The sequence below is a fragment of the Pinus tabuliformis genome, chromosome 4_2 (assembly GCF_031772625.1).
Source record: "Pinus tabuliformis cultivar Carrire ecotype Pingquan chromosome 4_2, CPIR1, whole genome shotgun sequence".
Classification (NCBI taxonomy): domain Eukaryota; kingdom Viridiplantae; phylum Streptophyta; class Pinopsida; order Pinales; family Pinaceae; genus Pinus; species Pinus tabuliformis.
In genome coordinates, this window is record NC_142304.1 from 403264272 (window position 1) to 403285174 (window position 20903).

Sequence of the window (20903 nt, forward strand, 5' to 3'; positions counted from 1 at the left end):
TATCCTAAAGGAAATAATTCTAAATTGTAAGACTGAAAATTGAGAAAAACATTGAGGTCTGGTTTTACAATGTGTCAACTATAGAGAAGGCCATAATTAACTCTAAGTCAATATATTACCAAAAGGAGAAGTTAATATATAAAAAAAAAATATGGGCCAAATGATGGTGGGTTTTACCTCCAACATAAATAATGAGTGAATCCATAAACCTATGTTTTCTTTTTCCGCATGGTATACATGCAAAAATAATATATGCAAACCATTAATCAAGGTCATTTTCAAGAGATTGATCAATCCTTTTAGACATTGATTAAGAGACTCTTTAAGATATAACAAAACCTCAATAATAATCTTGACAAGGGTTAATTAAATCCTTGATCAAGGTCTTCAGGAGGATAAATCAAGCCTTCAATCAAGCTCTATGTGAATATTAATCAAATCCTTAATCAATATCCATACATAAATTGATAGTTAGCACCTCAAATGATGGAAAAGACCTCAATTAAAGTCAAAATATTCACTCACATCCTTAATTTTTATAACAAAAGCCAAAACATGTTGTGAAGATATTAATACATTTTGGAAATTTACAAAATATCGATCCAATTTCATGTCATTTCTCAATCAATCCTTCACTCCAACCATGTTCACAACTCAACTCAACATCTACTGTAACCATGTACATTACCAATGACATCTACACAAGAGGTTAGTGGTTGCTTCTTTTTTCAAACAAATTTTAAATTTCATATAATTAAATTTCCATTATTTGTTTAAATTTATCAATTGCGAACAATCATATGGTTAGTTTCATTTAGAACCATGTACTAACAAGAAAAAATGTTGTTGGAAATTTTTTTTATCATAAAACAACATGCACATGATAGAAAATTATATCTTGATACATGGTTAGAAATGAAAACAACAATGTAAATATTCTTCATTATTTTTTATTTATTTGATTTAAAATAATAAACCAACATTTATACTATTGGTTTTAGTTTCAATTATATATTGGCAACAATAAGTGTTATTAGAATTTTTTCAATCCTTCGATAATGTAGGTAGGATTGAAAAATATATATCAATATATCGATGAAAATAAAATAAATGATATAAAGAATGGAATTTCTTCAATTTTCATAACTGTAAATTTATTTAATGAATAACATAAGTGTTACCAATTTTATTTCTATCCATGTGGTAGAAAGTAGAAAATTTGCAATATTTTTCTCAATCCACTAGTAACACATATAAGATTGAAAATTATTGACTAATACATGGTTGAAAAATAGCATGAATAAACACTACAACTCACATGTTATTAAGTAGATATGCGATTAAAGTGAAATTATATTTTCCTATCAGTGAGCATTAATAAAACTTGACATAGACCAAACAATCACCTCATCTACTACCACTACTCCCATGAAATAACGCATTTATGGAAAAGAATCCTTAAGTAGAATACATTGATCCATTCAAGTGGCACACTAACCTTATAAGCTACTTGTGATAAAAATATAATAAGATATTGTAAAGGGAGAGCCCACTTAGGAAACCAAAATGATCTCTAAATCTCTCATGTAGAATAGAAAAATGTTTTTTATAGATTTGTCGCAAACAATAATGGAAAAAAGGAAATTATCATATTTAAGTGTAAATGGTGGGAAAATGAAGCTAATTACCTTATGAATTAGAAAATGACAATGCTCATGTCGATATGTCTCATTTATTGCCTCGATATGCATAAAATTCCACTTTCCTATGGAAATAAATGTTGATGAAAATACACTATATCCTTTCAACCATCTAATTAAAAAATGGATAAGAAAAATAGGATTGATCATAAGGTAGTTGAGACATTTAAAATGAAATTCTTCATAGGCTCCCATAAAAAAACACTAAGGCCCCAAGAAAATATGGAAATTATTTCTTTATGTAAATTGCTTCGATGATGAACATTTCCACATTATCACTCACATTTATATGTGGAGAGGTTTGTGAAGAATAAGTCATCCACAATAAAAATGACACATGTCCATTGTTCATATGTATTTGAAAAATAACACACCCACTCTTACTAGCATAATGGAATAGCACTTTCATAGGAAAAGTAATGGCAAATCTATAGTAAAATAAAGTCATTCAAGAAACACATTACACTTAAAGAAATAACAATATAGGTGGCCATCATGTAAAGTAGTAAGGAAGTTGAAAGGGGTAATCACTCTTAGAAAACCATAATAATCACTTAGCCTCCAAGAAAACTATAAAATAATGTGTTTATAAGCACCTCCCATGATGATCACATGCTATTATGTTTCTTGAAAGACTTTTATGTATTGTAGATGTGTTTTTTTCTTGTCAAGGGAAGTGTAATTTTATGCCCACAATGGTTCTGAGTGATTTTTTTGTCAAGTTCCTCTAAATGAAAGCTATGGGTATATTTTAGGGAAACCAAATTCTAATTTTTAACTCTCTCCACCTAGTAACACACCAGTGATAACATGGAAATGTTAGTCATAGGAGGAAACTACAGAAAAATTTGTTTTCTCTTTCTTCTTATAAGCTTAATGTTTATGTGGCTCACTAAAAGGGATTTCATTTTTTATGTATCGGGTAATTCACAATCACCACTATTATTCTCATGTCTATTTGAGTGCTTTAGTTGGGAGGATAAAACATTTTTTTGTTGACATTTATTTTCCTGGGAAAGTGGAATATATGCATATAGAGGTGGTAAATGAGATGATTCTACATGAATATTAGCCTTATGTAATTTCTAAGGTGGTTGGTTTCAATTTACCATTATTTACACTCAATATCATATGAGAAGTAGTTTTTGGTCATGATTGTTTGGGGAGGAACTTAGAAACAATTTTTTTTTCATTCTACTTATGAGATCTATGATTTATTTTTATTTCCTAATATGGATTTTCATTTTCAATCTGTCATTAAATGTGCATAAAAATTGGGTTATGATGATAACATTTTTATTGAATTGTTGCAACATACTATAGCTATGATTTTTCTTTCTATTTCTTTTGTTAAGGGAAGTGTCATTTCATGTGAATACTAGTGGTAAATGAGAAAAATGTTGCATCCTCCTAAATAGTTTCCATGGTTCATTTGTAGCATTGTCAGTAGATAACTTTATACCCTCTCTATTTAGTAACACATGAATGGTAATGTTGGCCATGATCATCCACACATGCCTCACCTTGGTGACAAATATATTATGATGTCCATTCATAAAGGGGGTTTAATGTTGTTAAAACCATAGTCAATATATTCTAAGTATAGAGTGTATATGTGGGGTTAGAGGGTAATTATAGGAATAATGGGTATTCAGATAATAATAGAGGATGTATATTGAAAATAATGGTTATTTTTATTAAAAATATGTAATGGAAATGAGTTCGACAAAAGGATTTTGGAAGTATTTATAAATATCTGGTGAGATTAGGGGTATGCTTTAATGTCCCATGAATGTAGGCACTATGACATAGGTTTATTAAGTGAAGATCCCATGAGCCTCGTCAACTGGCTTTGAAAGAACTAGGTCTTAAAGGGAGGTATGGATATTAAATTAATAGCTTCGAGTTTTTTCAAAACCATATTTAACAAAACAAAAGATCAGGATCAATTCTCCAAGGAGTTCCCTATTTCATGAATTTTGTTGGATTATTCATGAAACCCTAGGTTCTAAGATTCAACCAAGAGAAGGAGGATTCTTCTTGTGCTTCGGTTTGGATCTATATTTATTCTCTCCATACAGAGTTCTAGGATCTAGACATCCTTGAACATATTGGAAACAAAATAAGGCACTTTGTGATGCCCTCAAATGTAACGAAAAATGGGAGATATAATCCATATGCATGTCTCTTTGTTTAAATAACATATCCAAATCAATTCATACTAGAATTGATATGAGTAGTGGGGACATCATTTGGGAGTAACAAATTGAATATGAGAAAATCCCCTTTTGGTGCCATCAATGTCATGAACACTAACATATCTTCCAAGACTTTATAACAAAGAACTCACAACTAGTGGAAACCATGAGTTCATATGCAAAACAAGGAGAATTCACCATGATGAACGATAGAAGGAACATGGCTAGGAAACTCGTGGAGAAAAAATAAGCATATCTGGATCCTCTCCAGAATCGTTATATAGTACTGCAAGGACTAGCTGAAGAGGTTGTGGGTGTTAGAAATTAATTAACATAGCAATGGAACACAAAATATAATGGAAACACAAACACTAAAGCACATAAAACATGAGAGACACAAATATGTGTGGTTCACCGAATTTGGGCTCTGTCCATGGAGAAACATCCAATCCTTCCTTTATCTTATATAACAAAATGAAGAGATACAACCCACAGAAAATACGATGTAATTTCCTCTTCACTCTCACATAGTATCCTCTCTCTTTCTCACACAGAATAATAATGATACATAGTCACAATACAATTCCCTCATATAAACCAAGGGTTTCCTTCTATGATAGAAAAACCCTCAATTAACAAAATTTCTACCATCAGATCATTCGCCTAAGGAATGACCTAGATTTACTACGAAATTACAATATTTTACAAGGAAAATTTTCATCTATCTTTTGCTTCCAAACCCATACCTGGGGGGGGGGGGGGGCTTATGAAATCGTCGTTGCCCCGCCAGACCCCCTGAAAGCGATCCTACAAGTGTTGTTGGCACCTCATTAGGAACTGGGATCCAATGCGGTTAAGATGAGGCCTATGAATCAAGAAGATAATCAGGTTTCATGGTAATAATCTCCCACTTGGAGACTGATTGTAAAAACTCCACCAATGATTCACTTGTTGGAAAATGCTCCCACTTGGACCTAGTTGTTTCTCATCTTCATCATCATTCTTGAAGGCTAATTGAAACTAAGAAGAAGCTCAATTTCTCCTTGGTTACAAACATTTTCAACATGTTTGCAGGTCTAGCTAATGTGTATCTTTTCCAACTTCAATTGTCCATCATCCAAAACTGATCATATGAAATGATACCTGAGTTATATGTGTTTAGTCTTATAATGAAAGGTTTAATTCTTCGCAAGATGAATGACTCTCTAACTATCATTGTATAACCTGATAGCCTCCTGTTTCTTACCCAATTCATTCATAAACCTTTGTAACCAAATCATTTCTTTGATGGCCTCCGTAGCGTCAATATACTCTACTTCTATTGATGAAAACGCAACAACACTTTTCAACTTAGAAACCCACTTATTGATGTTCCACCTACTGTAAATACATACCCTATGGTTCTCCTCTTTTATCTTGATCATTTGCCATATCTGAATCGACATATCCCTATAGTATAGTAGTTTTTGATCCTTCAAAACATAATTCTTTATTATTTGTACCACCCAAATACATGAGAATCCACTTCATAGCCATCCAATGCTCTTTACTTGGATTGTTCTTATACCTTCTCACAACTCCCACTACATGTGCAATATCAGGATTTGGGCACACCATTGCATACATTAACCTTCCAACTGTTGATGAATATATAACTCAAGACATATAGTTTATCTATTCTCGAGTCTTGGGGCACATCGTTTTAGATTGAAATGACTAGCCAAAGGTGTACTAACTAGTTTTTCATTTTGCATATTAAATTCTTCCAACACCTTTTGTATTTACTCACTCTGAGACACTGTTAATTTATGAATTTTCCTATCTCTATTTCTTCTCATATCAACAATTTTATTTGTAGCACCCAAGTACATTGCAAATGAATCAACCAATTTTATTTTAAGTACATTTATTTCCTGCATGTTAGATTATGTAACAAGAATCTCATCTAGATGCACTAACAATATAATATAGCTACCATCACTTTGTTTCTTGAGATAAACATAGTGATCAAAATGACATCTAGTATAACCTTGTTCAGATATAAACCTGTTGAATTTCGAATACCACTTCCTTGGAGCTTATTTTAAGCCATATAAGCTCTTCTTCAACTTGCATACTAGTTTCTCCTTTCCTTTGACCTCATACCCTTTTGGTTTCTTCATACAAATATCTTCCTCCAAATCCCCATGGAGAAAGGTTGCATTTACTATTAAACTTAAAATGGTTCTAATTGAGGCCATCTTAACAATAAGAGAGAAAATTTCATTAAATTTTGTACCTTTCTTTTGTGGAAACCCCTTTACAACAAGTCTAGCCTTGTACCTCTTTTTACCTCCATCTTTTTCCTTCACCCTGTAAACCCATTTATATTGCAATTTTGTTTTACCTGCAGGCAACTTGACTAAGTCCCAAGTCTAGTTATGCATCAAGGAGTCCATCACTTCTTCCATGGCTTACTCCCACTTGTTTTTGGTTTCTACCTGAATTGCTTCTTCATATCCTTTCGGTGACAAAAGTCATAATATAATGAAGGAGAGTATCATTCAGGGGGTCTACTTATCTTGGTAGATCTTCTAACACCACTTTCAAGTGTTTGAGGTGCATGTTGTTGTTGCAGTTGTTATTGTTGTTGTGGATGATGATCATTAGGATTTTCAGGCACTTTTACTTTTTCTGTGATCTCATCAAGTAATGTGTATTCTTTGTTTTCTTTTTCATGTTTCTTTCCCTACATCTGATCCTTATATAAGACCTTTTCATTGAATATGACAACTTTGCACCTAATGATTTTTTTCATTTTTATAATGTTAGAAATTAATTAATGGATCAATGGAATACACAAAATATTGTGGAAACACAAGTATAGAAATGCATAGAATAAGAGAGACATAGATATACATGGTTCACCCAATTTCGGGTATGTCCATAGAGAAATAGCCAATCCTTCCTTTTATATTATCTAGTAAAATGAAGAGATACAACCTACAACAGATCCATTGTAATTTCCTCTTCACTCTCACACAATCTCCTCTCTCTTTCTCACTCAGAATAATAATCGACAACTGCAATACAATTCCTTCATATAAACCAAGTGGTTGTCTTCTAGGTAAAAAATAAATAAATTAAACATAACTTCTACCATCATATCATTGGTCTAATGAACAACCCATATTGACTACGAAATTACAATATTTTATAAGGAAAATTTTCATCTATTTTTAGCTTCGGGGGCATCGTCCCTGAACCCCTGCTGGGGGGGGGGGGGGGGGGCTCCAAACATGTATCTATCCACCTTGGACCCCTCAAGCAGCAATAGTAGGGGGGAAAGCCTCCCCACACCCCCCTTCAGGGATTGGCATCCAAATGCAGCTGAAACAAGACCTTTGAATCAAGATGATAATTAGGCTCCACATCTAACACATAATCATATAAGAAATAACCAAAATCATTAACACCATATCCAATGAAGGTACACATCTTTGATTTCAACCTGTGTTATGTTTTCTTTATTAATGTGGACAAAAACTTCATAACCAAATTTCTTTAGAAATGCGTAGTTTACCTTTTTACCTGTCCATGCCTCCTCTAGAATACCACCATCCAAGGAAATTGAAGGCCCTTTATTTATTAAACAAATAAAAGTATCTATAGAATCTTCCCAAAATTGTAAAGGGAATCTTGCACGCAATTTCATGCACCTTACACGCACCATGATTGTCATATTCATCCTTTCTGACACACCATTTTCTTATGGTGTTATTGGAACTAGCTTCTCTCTATGAATTCCATTCTCTAAACAGTAATTATCAAACTCCTATCTGCATTATTCACCTCCATTATTTGATCTGAGACACTTCAACTTCTTTCTTGTCTCGTTTTCAACCAAAGCTTTCCATTTCTTAAAAGTATCAAAGACATCATATTTATTCTGAATACAATAAATCCAAGTTTTCCTAGTTACATCATAAATAAAAGTAACATAATAGTGATAGCCACCAAACAATGATAATTGAGTAGGTCCCCATAAATTTTTATGCACAATCTCTAATTTTTTGTTCTCCTTTTCTTTCCCAACTCTAAGAAATATAACTCTCTTTTGTTTTCCATAAACACAATTTTCATAGAAATCCAATTCAACATGCTTGAAACCTAGAAACAAATTTCTTGAGTGAAGAACCTTCATCCCCTTCTCACTCATGTGCTCGAGTATATGATGCCAGAGTGTTGTATTTTCTCCTTTGTATGTTAAATCATGCATAGAATTATAGGTTTTGTCTATAAAAGTAGTTACACAACCTTCACCTCCAACTGCCCTATTGAAATTAGATTTTTCTTTAGATCTGGAACATTCCTTACCTCCTTTAATAGCCATTGATTTACATTTTGTTAGTTTATAAAAACTTTACCCATTCCAATGATTTTACAGGATTTATCATCACCTAGACGAACATGTTCAAAATCTCCTTGAACATAGTCATGAAAATGTTTCCTATTATTTGTGGCATGGAATGAATCCCCTAAATCTACTAGCCGGGAATCAATAATATTTTCTAATGAAATAATCAGAACATCTTGCAACACATCACCTATTAAATTCACTTCTTGATTGTTCTCTTGATGTCCATCTCCTTCTTTTCCCTTTCGAGACTTACAATCTTTCTTCAGGCGTCCTTTCTTCCCTCACTTCCAACACATTATCCCCAATCTAGATTTAGATATGGATTTTTTTGACTTTTGTGATGTCCTAGGATCTTTCCTCTCTCTATTTTTCTTCCTCTGGTCTCTACAGTCAAAGAATTACCTATTGTCACACCAGATCTTTTCTTTTGTATTTCCTCACTAAGGATAACACCAACAACATCATCAAAATTTAAAGTACTAGATTAAGAGATAGAGTTACTGATAGCCATAAATAATCCATTCCAAATTACTCGCAATGAGCACAGAAATAAAAGAGCCCTAACTTCATCATCAAAATTTACTGCTACAAAACTGAACTGATTGGTAACTGTGTTAAATTCATTTAAATGATCAACAAGAGATCCACCTTCTGAAATCTTCATATTAAATAGACGATTCATAATAAATACCTTATTTGAGGTCGAGGGTTTTTCATATAGTTTGGCCAATGTCATCTTTATACCTTCTATTGTCATTTCCTTTTAAATGTTGAACACAACTGGCGCTGCCAGACACAGTCGTAGTGTTCCTAATGCCTTTTTCTCAAGAAGATCCCTAAACCTAACATCTTCCTCCATTTTTCTTGCTTGAACTAGGAATCCTTCTTTCCTATGAGTTTATCAACCAAATAGACTGTCAACTCTGATACTAGTTGTTAGAAATTAATTAATAGAGAAATGAAACACATAAAATATTGCTGAAAAACAAACACAAGAACTCATAAACAAGAGATACACAGATATACGTGGTTCACCCAATTTGGGCTACATCCATGGAGAAACAACCAATCCTTCCTTTATATTATCCAACAAAATGAAGAGATACAACCTACAATAAATCCCTTGTAATTTCCTTTTTACCCTCACAGAATCACCTCTCTCTTTCTTGCACATAATAATAATACACATTCGCAATACAATTCCCTCATATAAACTGATGGTTGCCTTGTAAGACAAAAAACCCTAAATTAACATAACTTATACCATCATATAGTTTTCCTAATGAATGACCTAGATTGGCTACAAAATTACAATATTTTACAAAGAAATTTTTCATCTATTTTTTTCTTCAAGGGTGTTTCCCCTAAACCCCCAGCCAGGGTGGTCTCATAAAATCACCATCATTCCCCCAGACCCCCCATATGGAAATCCTATGGTTTGCGTTTCCACCCCGTTAGGAACTGGGATCTAGTGTGTCTAAAACTAGACCTCTAAATCAAGAATATAATCAGGTTCCATACTTAATAGCAGGTGCAGGAATCAAAGAAACAAATGAAACAAAACAACAACAATGTCCTTAATCATAGCATCTTCTAATTGAGGCGACCAAATACAAGTCTGCTACCAAATAATCTCATGAGGATAATGAAATGGAGCATGATGTGCAAGACCCTCTATAAATAGAGGAAATTGAAGATATGGAGCTAGAAGATATTGACCTACAAGCCCTAACAGAAGAATGGAAACATGAGGATCCCACATCTATCCCAAAAGAATAGGTTCATATGTTCATGTAATATTTTCTTCATTATCAGGACCTCCTTCTTTAGCAATATCAAAATTTATATACTCCCTCTCCTCCTGCTACTTCATCAATAACCCATGGAATACAAAGAAATGATCCTAAAGGTCCTCTGAATTCTTTAAGAGATTCAAAGAAAAATGGTATAAAAACTAATTGTTAATTGATCCAAGAATTAGGTGACCATCTAGTCAACTTAGGAATATTTGTGCCAATGCATGTCATTTTCCACCCCACGCCCCATCCAAAATGATGAAGATAATCACATGGAATGAATGGGGTCTCAAAAAACATCAAAGTAAAAACTCCTCAAGAACAAAATATGAAACGAAAATCTTGATGCTCTACTACTTCAGTAGACTAAATTCTCCTTTAAAACTCTTGGTAGATTAATAAACCATATTCTAAAAAACAACTTCTTCCTATCTCACTATACCTTGAAAGGCCTAGCCATTCTCTAGAATCCAACCACTGTTTAGATGAAAGACTCCTTTTCTCTTCTAATAATTTTCACTACTTGTTTTCAACCCATTCATTCTTCTCAGTATGGATTTATCTCCAATTTTTATAGGCCTCAATCCTCTGTGGATAAAAGAGTTTTTAGTCAACACCTCTTCACTTCTACTAAGTTCATGGGTTCTCTCCCCTCGATCCTAGGTGGGGATTTCAATATTCATCAATCGCTACAAGAGAAAAAAGGAGTGATATGAAGGTTGGAGGAGTAGTCTCACTCATTCAATGAACTCATTGACAAAGCAAATCTAATTGACCTAAATGCATTCCAATGGTACTTTTACTTGGAATAACAAGAAGGGAGTAACATTCCAAGTTTCATATAGGCTTGATAGATTCTTAATATCTGAGCCTCTTTTTCTTTCTAGCATAAAATTTGAAGCCTCCATCCTCCCAAGCCATGGATCTGATCACTAGCCTATGCCCTTTCTATTCAATTGGTCTTGCTCACCCTAGAGCAAGCCTTTCATATTTGAGGCCTTATGGCTTTGACACCCAAACTTTATCTCCAACATGGAGACTTAGTGGCAAGAATATAGTTTCATTTTTGGAAATATGTAACATTCCCTTCCACCAACTAGACTAAACCAGCTTAGTGGAAGGTTTTACTTTGTTTTAACCTGACCTCCATAATCTCATTATGGAAATGGGGTTATAAAATTTCTTCTTCTCCAAACCTTGTGGAATTAACTTCATAATACACCATCATACCCAGTTAGTCAAGTTCCTTTCAACACAACCTAATTAGTTGATAAAACATGATCAATCATGATAGGATTAATCAAGATAATCCTTAGCCTGTCAATGTATACCAACTAGTTGACTTACCACAAATAGTCGACATAGTAAAACTAGACAAGATCAATAAAAAATGACCCTATCAATTGACTTACCTAGAAAAGAAAATATCATCTGAAATGGCCCAACCAGTCAGCTTACCTTGACTAGAAAAGACAAGTCGAAACACCCCAACCAGTTGACTTACCTTGACTATAAAAGGTCAGTCGAAATGATCCAACTAGTCAACTTACCTTGACTAGACAAGACCCTAATCTAGGCTGACGAAAACTTAATGTTTTCATTTGGTCAAAATAGTTGTCTAGGACAACAACAATTAATATATCCCAAGCTCTTAAAGGACCTCTTCCCTGTGTAGAAAAATTTAGTAAAGATAAGCCATTACCTCATTGGTTGGTAATCCCTTGGACAAATTAGGTGCCCCAACAATTCAGCTCCTCATGTAATGGCCCCACGTTGTTTATTGAGTGCTCATCATCGAATTTCAACACCTTTCTAACTATACAAAAGGCACAACTCGTCGACTTAACTCAAGTCGTAATTGACCATAGAATTCATGAATCCTTTGGTCGACTTAGGGTGAAGCTATGTTGGCTTATCCATCATTTACTTGTGTCGTAGCCTCTTTCCACTAAATATTTGGTAGTGTAACAACCACCCTCTTGACCAAATGTAGACTTGTCCTTCTCGTCGACTATATTACCAACTATGGAATTCACACACCATAAGAGTTTAGCTGTCCACATTCCATACTCACATGAGACGATGTAAACAGTTATGCACTTCATGGACATATTAGCTTAACAAAAAGGCCTTCAAGCCCCTTAAACCATGCTATATATATATATATATCTAACACATTTCATCACAAATAGATGTGTATAATGTATTCCTCCAGTTATCGTACTAGTACATGTATATATCACATTGTAACAATGTTCATATTTTCAATGCATCAAGTAAGCAACATAATTTATCATCCCCAAATGACTAGCAATTGAGAGTGGAACTTCAACACTCCACCCAACCTTAGATTGGCTTGCACTGCAATCCTTTCTTACAACCAATCACCCCTGAGCCAGATTCCTAGCTTGAGGAGGAGTGATTTTAGGGAATTAACCAATGCTTCCAGTTGAACCAAGGATCCCAAAGGCTATACCATCTCCACCCATTAGCTATTCAGGGAATCTAAAGACTGTGCCATATCCACCCTTCACTCCATGTAGGGAATCTAGAGGTTATACCACCTCCACCCTTTAGTCAATATAGGGAACCTAGAGGCTATACCACCTCCACCCTTCAGCCAATATATGGAATTTAGAGCCTATATCACCTCCACCCTTAAGCAAATTACCCCGCTAGCTCCATCCTGAACTAGGAATCTAGAGCTCACTAAGAAGAACCAAGCACAATACCTTTAATGGCTCCACCCTATACCCGGAATCCAAAGCTCACTAAATTAATTTCTCAACCTATAAAAAGGCCTCCACTCAAAACAGGGAATCCATAGAGCCTTTGTTCTTCACTTGAGAGATGCCCATACTACTCTTCTCTACTCAAAACTAAAAAGAATTTATCCTCTCATACTTCTTGTGTCTTTTCTTCTATTTTGATACTAATCCACCACTTCAACACATTAAGTGTTATATGTTTACATGGTGTGCATGCTCCTCTCTACATATCTATTTTGCTTATGTTGTTTCCAAGGTAAAATCCCCCTTCTCCTGGGTTTTGTGTGTTCTTTTCTTTAAGTGAGATCATTTCCAATTCATTGTGATTGGCTCCATTTGTCAATAATGTTCCCCCATTGTCTCCAATATTCGTAGGGAATCTCCCTTCAACCCCTCTATCATGTTGGTCGTTCCCCACTACCTAATGGTGGCGGTGGTCATTTTTTCTTTCCCCCCAATGGAAAGCCTCTTTTCATGGAATCTATTTTTCCTTGTGTGTGGTTGTGGGGTTTTTTCATTCCATCTCCCCACACCTCTCCCTATCAGTTGTTCTAATCCCGATTCTCACTTTTGAATTAATCTCATATCCTTTAATTATTTTGTCCCTTTTCTTATGGGATTGCCCAAGAGAGACATGAATCTTGTCCTCTTTTCCTCTAGCTTAATCAATTTGTAGTCAACCCATTAAGGCACACTACTAAGGGGCAAGATCAAAAGATATTTGGCAAGAGTGAAATCCTACCTCATTACCTATTATGAGTAGTGTGGTTGGGTGGTTTTCTTGAAATAATATTAATGAGATTAATTTTCCTTGAATAATAGTGATAAGTCAATTTGCATTAACTAATAACAACAAGAAATAACTATTCTCAATATTAATTTGACTCTGAATTATAAATTTTATACTATAAAAATAAATAAATAAATAAATAAATTTCTTATAATAAAATAATGAGTTTTTATTATTATTACAAGCTTAAATTCAAAAATTTTGGAGTATGTAAACCTTTTAAACTTTCTTAAAATTTGTTTAGGAAATTTTAATTATTTAAATAAATATTATTTAACCATACATTTTATTTTAAATTTAATTAATTAATTATTTTATTTTCATTTTATATTTAATTTAATTAATTAATTTATATTATATTTTTTCGTATAATTTCATAAAAAATTAAATAATTTTAATTTTAAATTTATATAGATATTAAATATATTTTAACTAGTTTTATAATATTTATTTACAATCACAAGGTGATAATAGTATTAAACTTAATGTTATCAATTTTTAATAATTTTAATTGTGATATTTTATATATTCATATAATCTGTGTTTTTTTAGTGTATGTAGATCTCCTTGTATTTCAATACGCAAACCTGGAATTATTGTTATTTAAATAAATTATTTTGTTATACATTTTTTAATATATTATTTTAAATATTTATATTATATATATATTTTTAATTATAAAATTAAATATATAAATATTTCTCTATCACATTACAAATTAATAAATTTTTATACAAATCTCTCTGGTTCTATAAATTAAGAAATTATATATCTATATATATATAATTTTAAAAAATAAATTTATTTTTAAATTTATAAAAAAGATAAAATCTTTTTTTATTTCTATACATTGTATTTACATTAACAAGATCATACTGAAATCAAACATAGTGTTATTAATTTTTTATTATTTTAATTTTGATTTTTTCAAAATAAAATATTATATATATATATATATATATATATATATATATATATATATATATATATATATATATAAAATATCATATTTTTAATAATATTCATTTATTTGTTTTATTATTGATGATGATGATGATGGTTAATGTCCGCTGAGACCAAACTATGGTCTGTCGGACCTAAAGAAACAAATTATTTATTTTGATTTAAGATTTTATTCCTATGCTCAAAAATCTTGGAGAGAAGCCTCCCGAGCTCACTATAATTTTGACATTGTAAAAGGCTAGGAAGGTCAGTGTTGTAACAAAGATTGTGAAACTGAGATCTAATGTGGTTGTACACGGGGCACTCTAAGAGGAAGTGGTTTTCATCCTCGATGTTCCTATTATCACATATATGGCAGATCCTTTCCATCCATGGCGTTTTAGGAACTACCCAACGACCTATTTCACGATGGAGCTCATGAGAATTCATTCTAATCTTTGCTATATTAATTTTCTTCTTTGAGCTAGTTAAAATAGAGAGATACTTTTGATCTTCTAGAGTGGGGTTGATGACCTTCTTATAATAACTTAATTTTCTTTTAGCCGCTAAATCTTTCTCACACCACATTTTTTCTTTGAACTTAGAAGTAACAATATCTTTAATGTTATTTATGTTTTGCAATGCATCATTTTCGTTGATCTCCCAATAGTTTAACCAGGCCCTTGTGTCTTTATGCCACCCTTGATTGAGCCTTAGGTGGTTTTGGCTGGAATTTAAAGCTAGCTTAGGAAGTCTATAATTGTCTATGTTATTGAGTTTGTGCTTGTACAACAGAAACCTAAGCATAGCTAGGCTCTCAATAGGGGAAAGACCTGCTTCTATAAGGAGAATAGGATAGGGCGTATTACTTTTAATTTTCAGGTTATAAGTTATAAGACGCTTTTGGATTGCTCAATCTTTCTCCATGATTCTCTGGAGATGCTGCAACCCCAAACCTCATAACCATATAAGATAATAGGAGTGACTAAAGTTTCAAAGAGGAACTTCTTTTTATCCCACATTACGAGGTTTGTTGTTTTACAATTATTTTCAAGACCAAAATAAGCTTTCCACCCCCCATTAATCCTTTTCTAAATGCTATGGTTCCAGTTGAGCTTGTGATGAATACCAATTCCTAGTTACTTGTAAGAATACAGTTCCTCCAAGCTATTATTGTCATACATAAAATTAGTGTAAGTGTCCTTCTTGGATTTGATAACCATAACTTTTGTTTTCTCAGTGTTAACAGTCACACCCATGGTAGAGCAGAAATCCTTAAGAAGCCTGAGTTTCTTATCAAGATCAGATGGGCGCCTTGCCAAAAGAACAATATCGTCAGCATAGAGAAGAAGGATGACGACTATCCCAGCTAAGGTTGTGCCATCATATCTTGCTTCCTCTAAATATCCTTCGAGCTTATCGATGTAAATGCCAAATAGGGTGGGGGAGAGGGGGAAACCTTGTTTAACTCCGATGTTACACTTAATATCTTTCGACCACCCCTCATTTCTCTTTAGCTTGGCAATTACATTCTCGTATAACTTTATAGCGGTAGCTCTCAACTTGAGAGGAACCTTTAGCTCTTCTAATCTATTCCAAAGGTTGTATCTAGGAACCGTATCGAAAGCCTTTCTAAAGTCCACAAAGCAAGAAAATAAATTTGATTTATCATTACGACATTCCTCCGCAATGATCCTAAGCGTAACAAGGTGGTCTGTTGTTGAGTGATGCCTTCTGAAACCTGCTTGGCCTTTAGCCCGCTTACCTTCACTTTCAAACCATATGCTTAACTTATTTTCCAAAATACTACCATATAACTTGGCAAAGAGAGGGCTGATCATAATTGTCCGATAATTAGAGGGGTTATTTGTATCCCCACTTTTAAAAATAGGGATAATGAGGCTCTCAGTCCAAGGTTTAGGGAACCCTTTCTTGACTGCTTAATTTAAAAGCTTGTGGATGTGGGGGATGAGGACAGGACCTCCAATTTTTAAGATTTCCACCTGGTAACCTTCAATGTCCTTAGCTTTCCCATTAGCAAGGCGATTAACCCCAAACTTAATGTCTTCTAAAGAGAAAACTTCTTTCGTTGTGAGAAGGGTTGCCAAATTATCCATGACATTTGGAGATTCATAAAGCTTTTTAAGATAGGAATTCCAATCGTAAGAGCAATTTTATTATTATCCTTAGTCTTCCTAGTCAAACTCTGCCTCCAAAATTTCTTAGGAGCTACCTTAGAGAGGTGTAAGAGATTCTCTTGTCTTTGACGAATGTACTGCCTCTTTTTCCTTTTAGTCAGGGCTTTGTATATTTTTATCTTGTCCATTTTAATAGATTCATCAATAGCTTCCTTAATTGCTCTCCTCGCACTTTTACAATCTTTGTCATACCATGGATTGGTTTTGCTATTTCTTTTATTATTTGAAACTTCAATTGAGAACTTGTTAATAGAATATGAGAGGGTTGTAGTAAAATTATGATACAGGTCTTCTATGTTGTCTATACTAGATAAAGGAAGCAAATTAGTTTTTAATTCATTTAGAAAGAGATCATTTTTATTTCTATCAAATATTAAGTTCTTTTGGCTGTAAGTATTATTTTCTATGGGAACTCTATGCATGACAAAATTGAGAGTTATAAGTAAAGGCCTATGATCAGAGTCAAGTTCGTGGTCGTTTAAGATGTCAAAATTTATTATTTCCTTGTATAATGGGAGATCAGAAATAACGTAGTCTACCATGCTGCTACCAAGTCCATGGATGCAGGTCATCTTGCTGGAATTGGGCTACTTCTTTAGACCGTTGCAAATTACGAGATCCTGAGCACTACAAAGCTTGACTAGCTCCGACCCAAACAAATTTTCCCCGAGGTCTTCAAAGCTCATTTTGTACCTGCTAGCCAAAGTAAGGTCTTCGTCTAACCAAAGAGGATTAGGATCTTCATCTAATTATTATTATATATAATTTTAATTTTAATATAGGTGAAATTTTTATAGCAATATAATTAAATGATTAATAAAGTGATTATCTTCAACTTTTTTATTGTTATATTTATATATATATAACAATAAAATTTATATTTTAATTTATATATAGAGTAGAGATTTAAATATTCATATAATTGTATCTGGCTTTATATACCATGTTACTATATTATTTTTTAATATATAGATTTTAAATATTTTGAATTATTTTTAAGATATAAATTTTTAATATTGTTTTAAATATTTTAGATATTTATAATGTAAATTAAATTAGTTCATTACATTTGATATTAGCAGCTTATTTTTTAATTTGAATAATTAATCATACATTACCATAATTAAAATTTTAAATTTTAAATAAAGATAACCCTTTCAAATTAATTCCACCCATTACTATATAACCAAAAAAAATTCTATTAAAAAATATTAATAAATACTAAATTTAATATTAAAATGAAATTATAAATTTGCTTGCTAAAAACTTGTAAAGGAAATTTGATTTATTATACGGATTTCATACATTAATTTTTTTATCCATATATGTGTATAATTAACTGGACAATATGTATAATTAACTAGACAATATGCAAATGTAAAAAAATAATAACAAATTCATCCATAAAAAATTAAAGGATAATATAATTTGTTGAAATGAGAAGCAAATTCATGTAACAATAATAACCTCATCAAAAAATAAGAATAAAAAATAATATGGGACAAACTCCATTCATATAATGGTGAAAGATTGTCTTATTAACCGCTGCATTATATCATGAATTAGTAGAAAAGATCGTCTGACGTAGGGTTGTGATAAAACTATTATGGAAATGGAAATATATAGTAACACAACAATATTAGAGTATTAGATATTAGTGAAAGATGGCTTTATTATCCACTACATTATATCATGAATTAGTCAAAAAAAGAATTCGTCTAACTTATTATCATGATAAAGTTATCAATGATAAAGTTATTAATGAAAGTTGTGATATATGGTAAGATAAAAATATCATAGAATATTTATGATAAAGTTATTAGTGAAAGTATTACTATATAGGACAACAATATTAGAGAATATTTTTTGGTTTAAGTGAATGTTACATTTAGAAAATACCATTTGAATTATTGTGAAAATATAAATTTTATATTTAAATATATTTTAAATTCTAGAAATATAATATTTATTTAAAATAAGTTATTAACATATATTAGTTGAGTATATAAAATTAATTTAAAATATATTAGTGAATGTCTTACTATATAGGACAACAATATTAGAGAATATTTTTTGGTTTAAGTGAATATGATATTTAGAGAATATCATTTGAATTATTGTGAAAATATAAATTATATATTTAAATATATTTTAAATTTTAGAAATATAATATTTATTTGAAATAAATTATTAATATATATTATTTGAGTATATAAAAATTAATTTAAAATATATTAGTGAAGGTCCTTTTTTCAGAAACTTGTGTTGCTCCCGGTGAAATTTCAATAGTATGTTCTTCAAAGCAGAGTCATTTCAATAGTATGTTCTTCAAAGCAGAATCTGTTTACAGTACACAGAATCCATTAACATACAAAAATAAACCGTGCCATTCCCCAACAAATTCAACCATTTTTAAGTGAATGTGACATTTAGAGAATACCATTTGAATTATTGTGAAAATATAAATTATGTATTTAAATATATTTTAAATTTTAGAAATATAATATTTATTTGAAATAAGTTATTAATATATATTATTTGAGTTTATAAAAATTAATTCAAAATATAATTGAATGTAGAAGTTCATTTTACATTCCAATGTCATATGTAACAATGCTTGTCAGCGATCAAAGTTGAAATTTGAATTTTTGTTCAGGTTAGCCCAAATAAAAATAAAAAATAAAAAATTTAAATAATTATACAAAATATTTAAATAATGTAGTTCATAAAAAAATTTACACGTGAAGAAATTAGATCTTTCTTGGGTCTTGTTAAATCTATATTTAAAATGGATCTTTATTGATATAATTCAAATCGAAAATATAAATTTATAGAAAAATATTGACATCCATAAATTAAAAAAAATTACACCAATAAAATTATATATATACAAAAAATTATGAAAATATATATTTGCAAAGAATCTCAAAAATTAGCTAATAAAAAAAAGAGATGAGTATATGTAAAACTAACTTAAAGAACATAAGCTTATTTATATAAAATATCAATATTATTTTAAAAAAATATTTAATTATTTTAAAATATTTAATTATTAAAAAAGTATAGGGAAACAACAAATCCTTTTATACGGGAAATAAAATGGATATTTACAATTAATAAACTTATAAGATGATAAAGCTTAATAGAAATATTGTATTATATTGAGGAAACTATTCAAGGGTGTCACTAAGGCAAGGCAAATCGTATTCCTTTCATGGAATTTTAGTGTTTTTGTAGTAAGTAATAATTAAATAGGAAGTTGCACGCTCTACATTAGACATTTAATTTTAGTTTTTGTTAAAATTATTTTTTTAAAGAAAGTATGCATAACTCCAATTATTTGGAAATCAGAATTTCATCTGTCTTTATTATTATAAAAAAGTATTTATATTAAAGTAACATATACATACAATCACAAAAAATGAAAAGGATGAACTAAAAAATATTAAAATATTTTTGAAAATAAATTATTGTAAAAAATAAGAAAATTTTCATGTAATATATCATAATAAAGAATTATTAAACACATAAAAAGATACAAAATATACAAAATAATATAATAAAATATTAAAAAAAAACTCAATCAAAATTCAAGAACTTTTTATGTAATAAAAATTACACAAATAAAATTATGTTTTTCTATTTAATTGGCATTCAAATTGTCTTCGAAAACAACTTTTTATGTAATAAAAATTACACAAATAAAATTATGTCTTTATATTTAATTGGCATTCAAATTGGCTTCAAGTTGTAAACAAAATGTGAAAATAAAAATGGTTATATTTCACCACATTAGAGTGATATTTTTAATAGAAATATATAATAATTATTTTTTACAAATATCATATAAAATTAATGTTATGAAGTGTCTTTATATTGTGAGTATAAATTCTAGAAAAAATCCATATATGGTTTGATATAGTGAGAAAAATATACATGTTAATTTAATATAGATAAATTATGTTGTGGCATGCCTAGTAGGGACCAATATTCATAAACAAACAAATTCAATGATGTTTTTTATTTTCTATTATAATTTTCCAATGATTTGGGTCTAATTATAAAACAAATTTGGATAAATCATCTATTGATTGGTTCTTGATCTTGAAAAT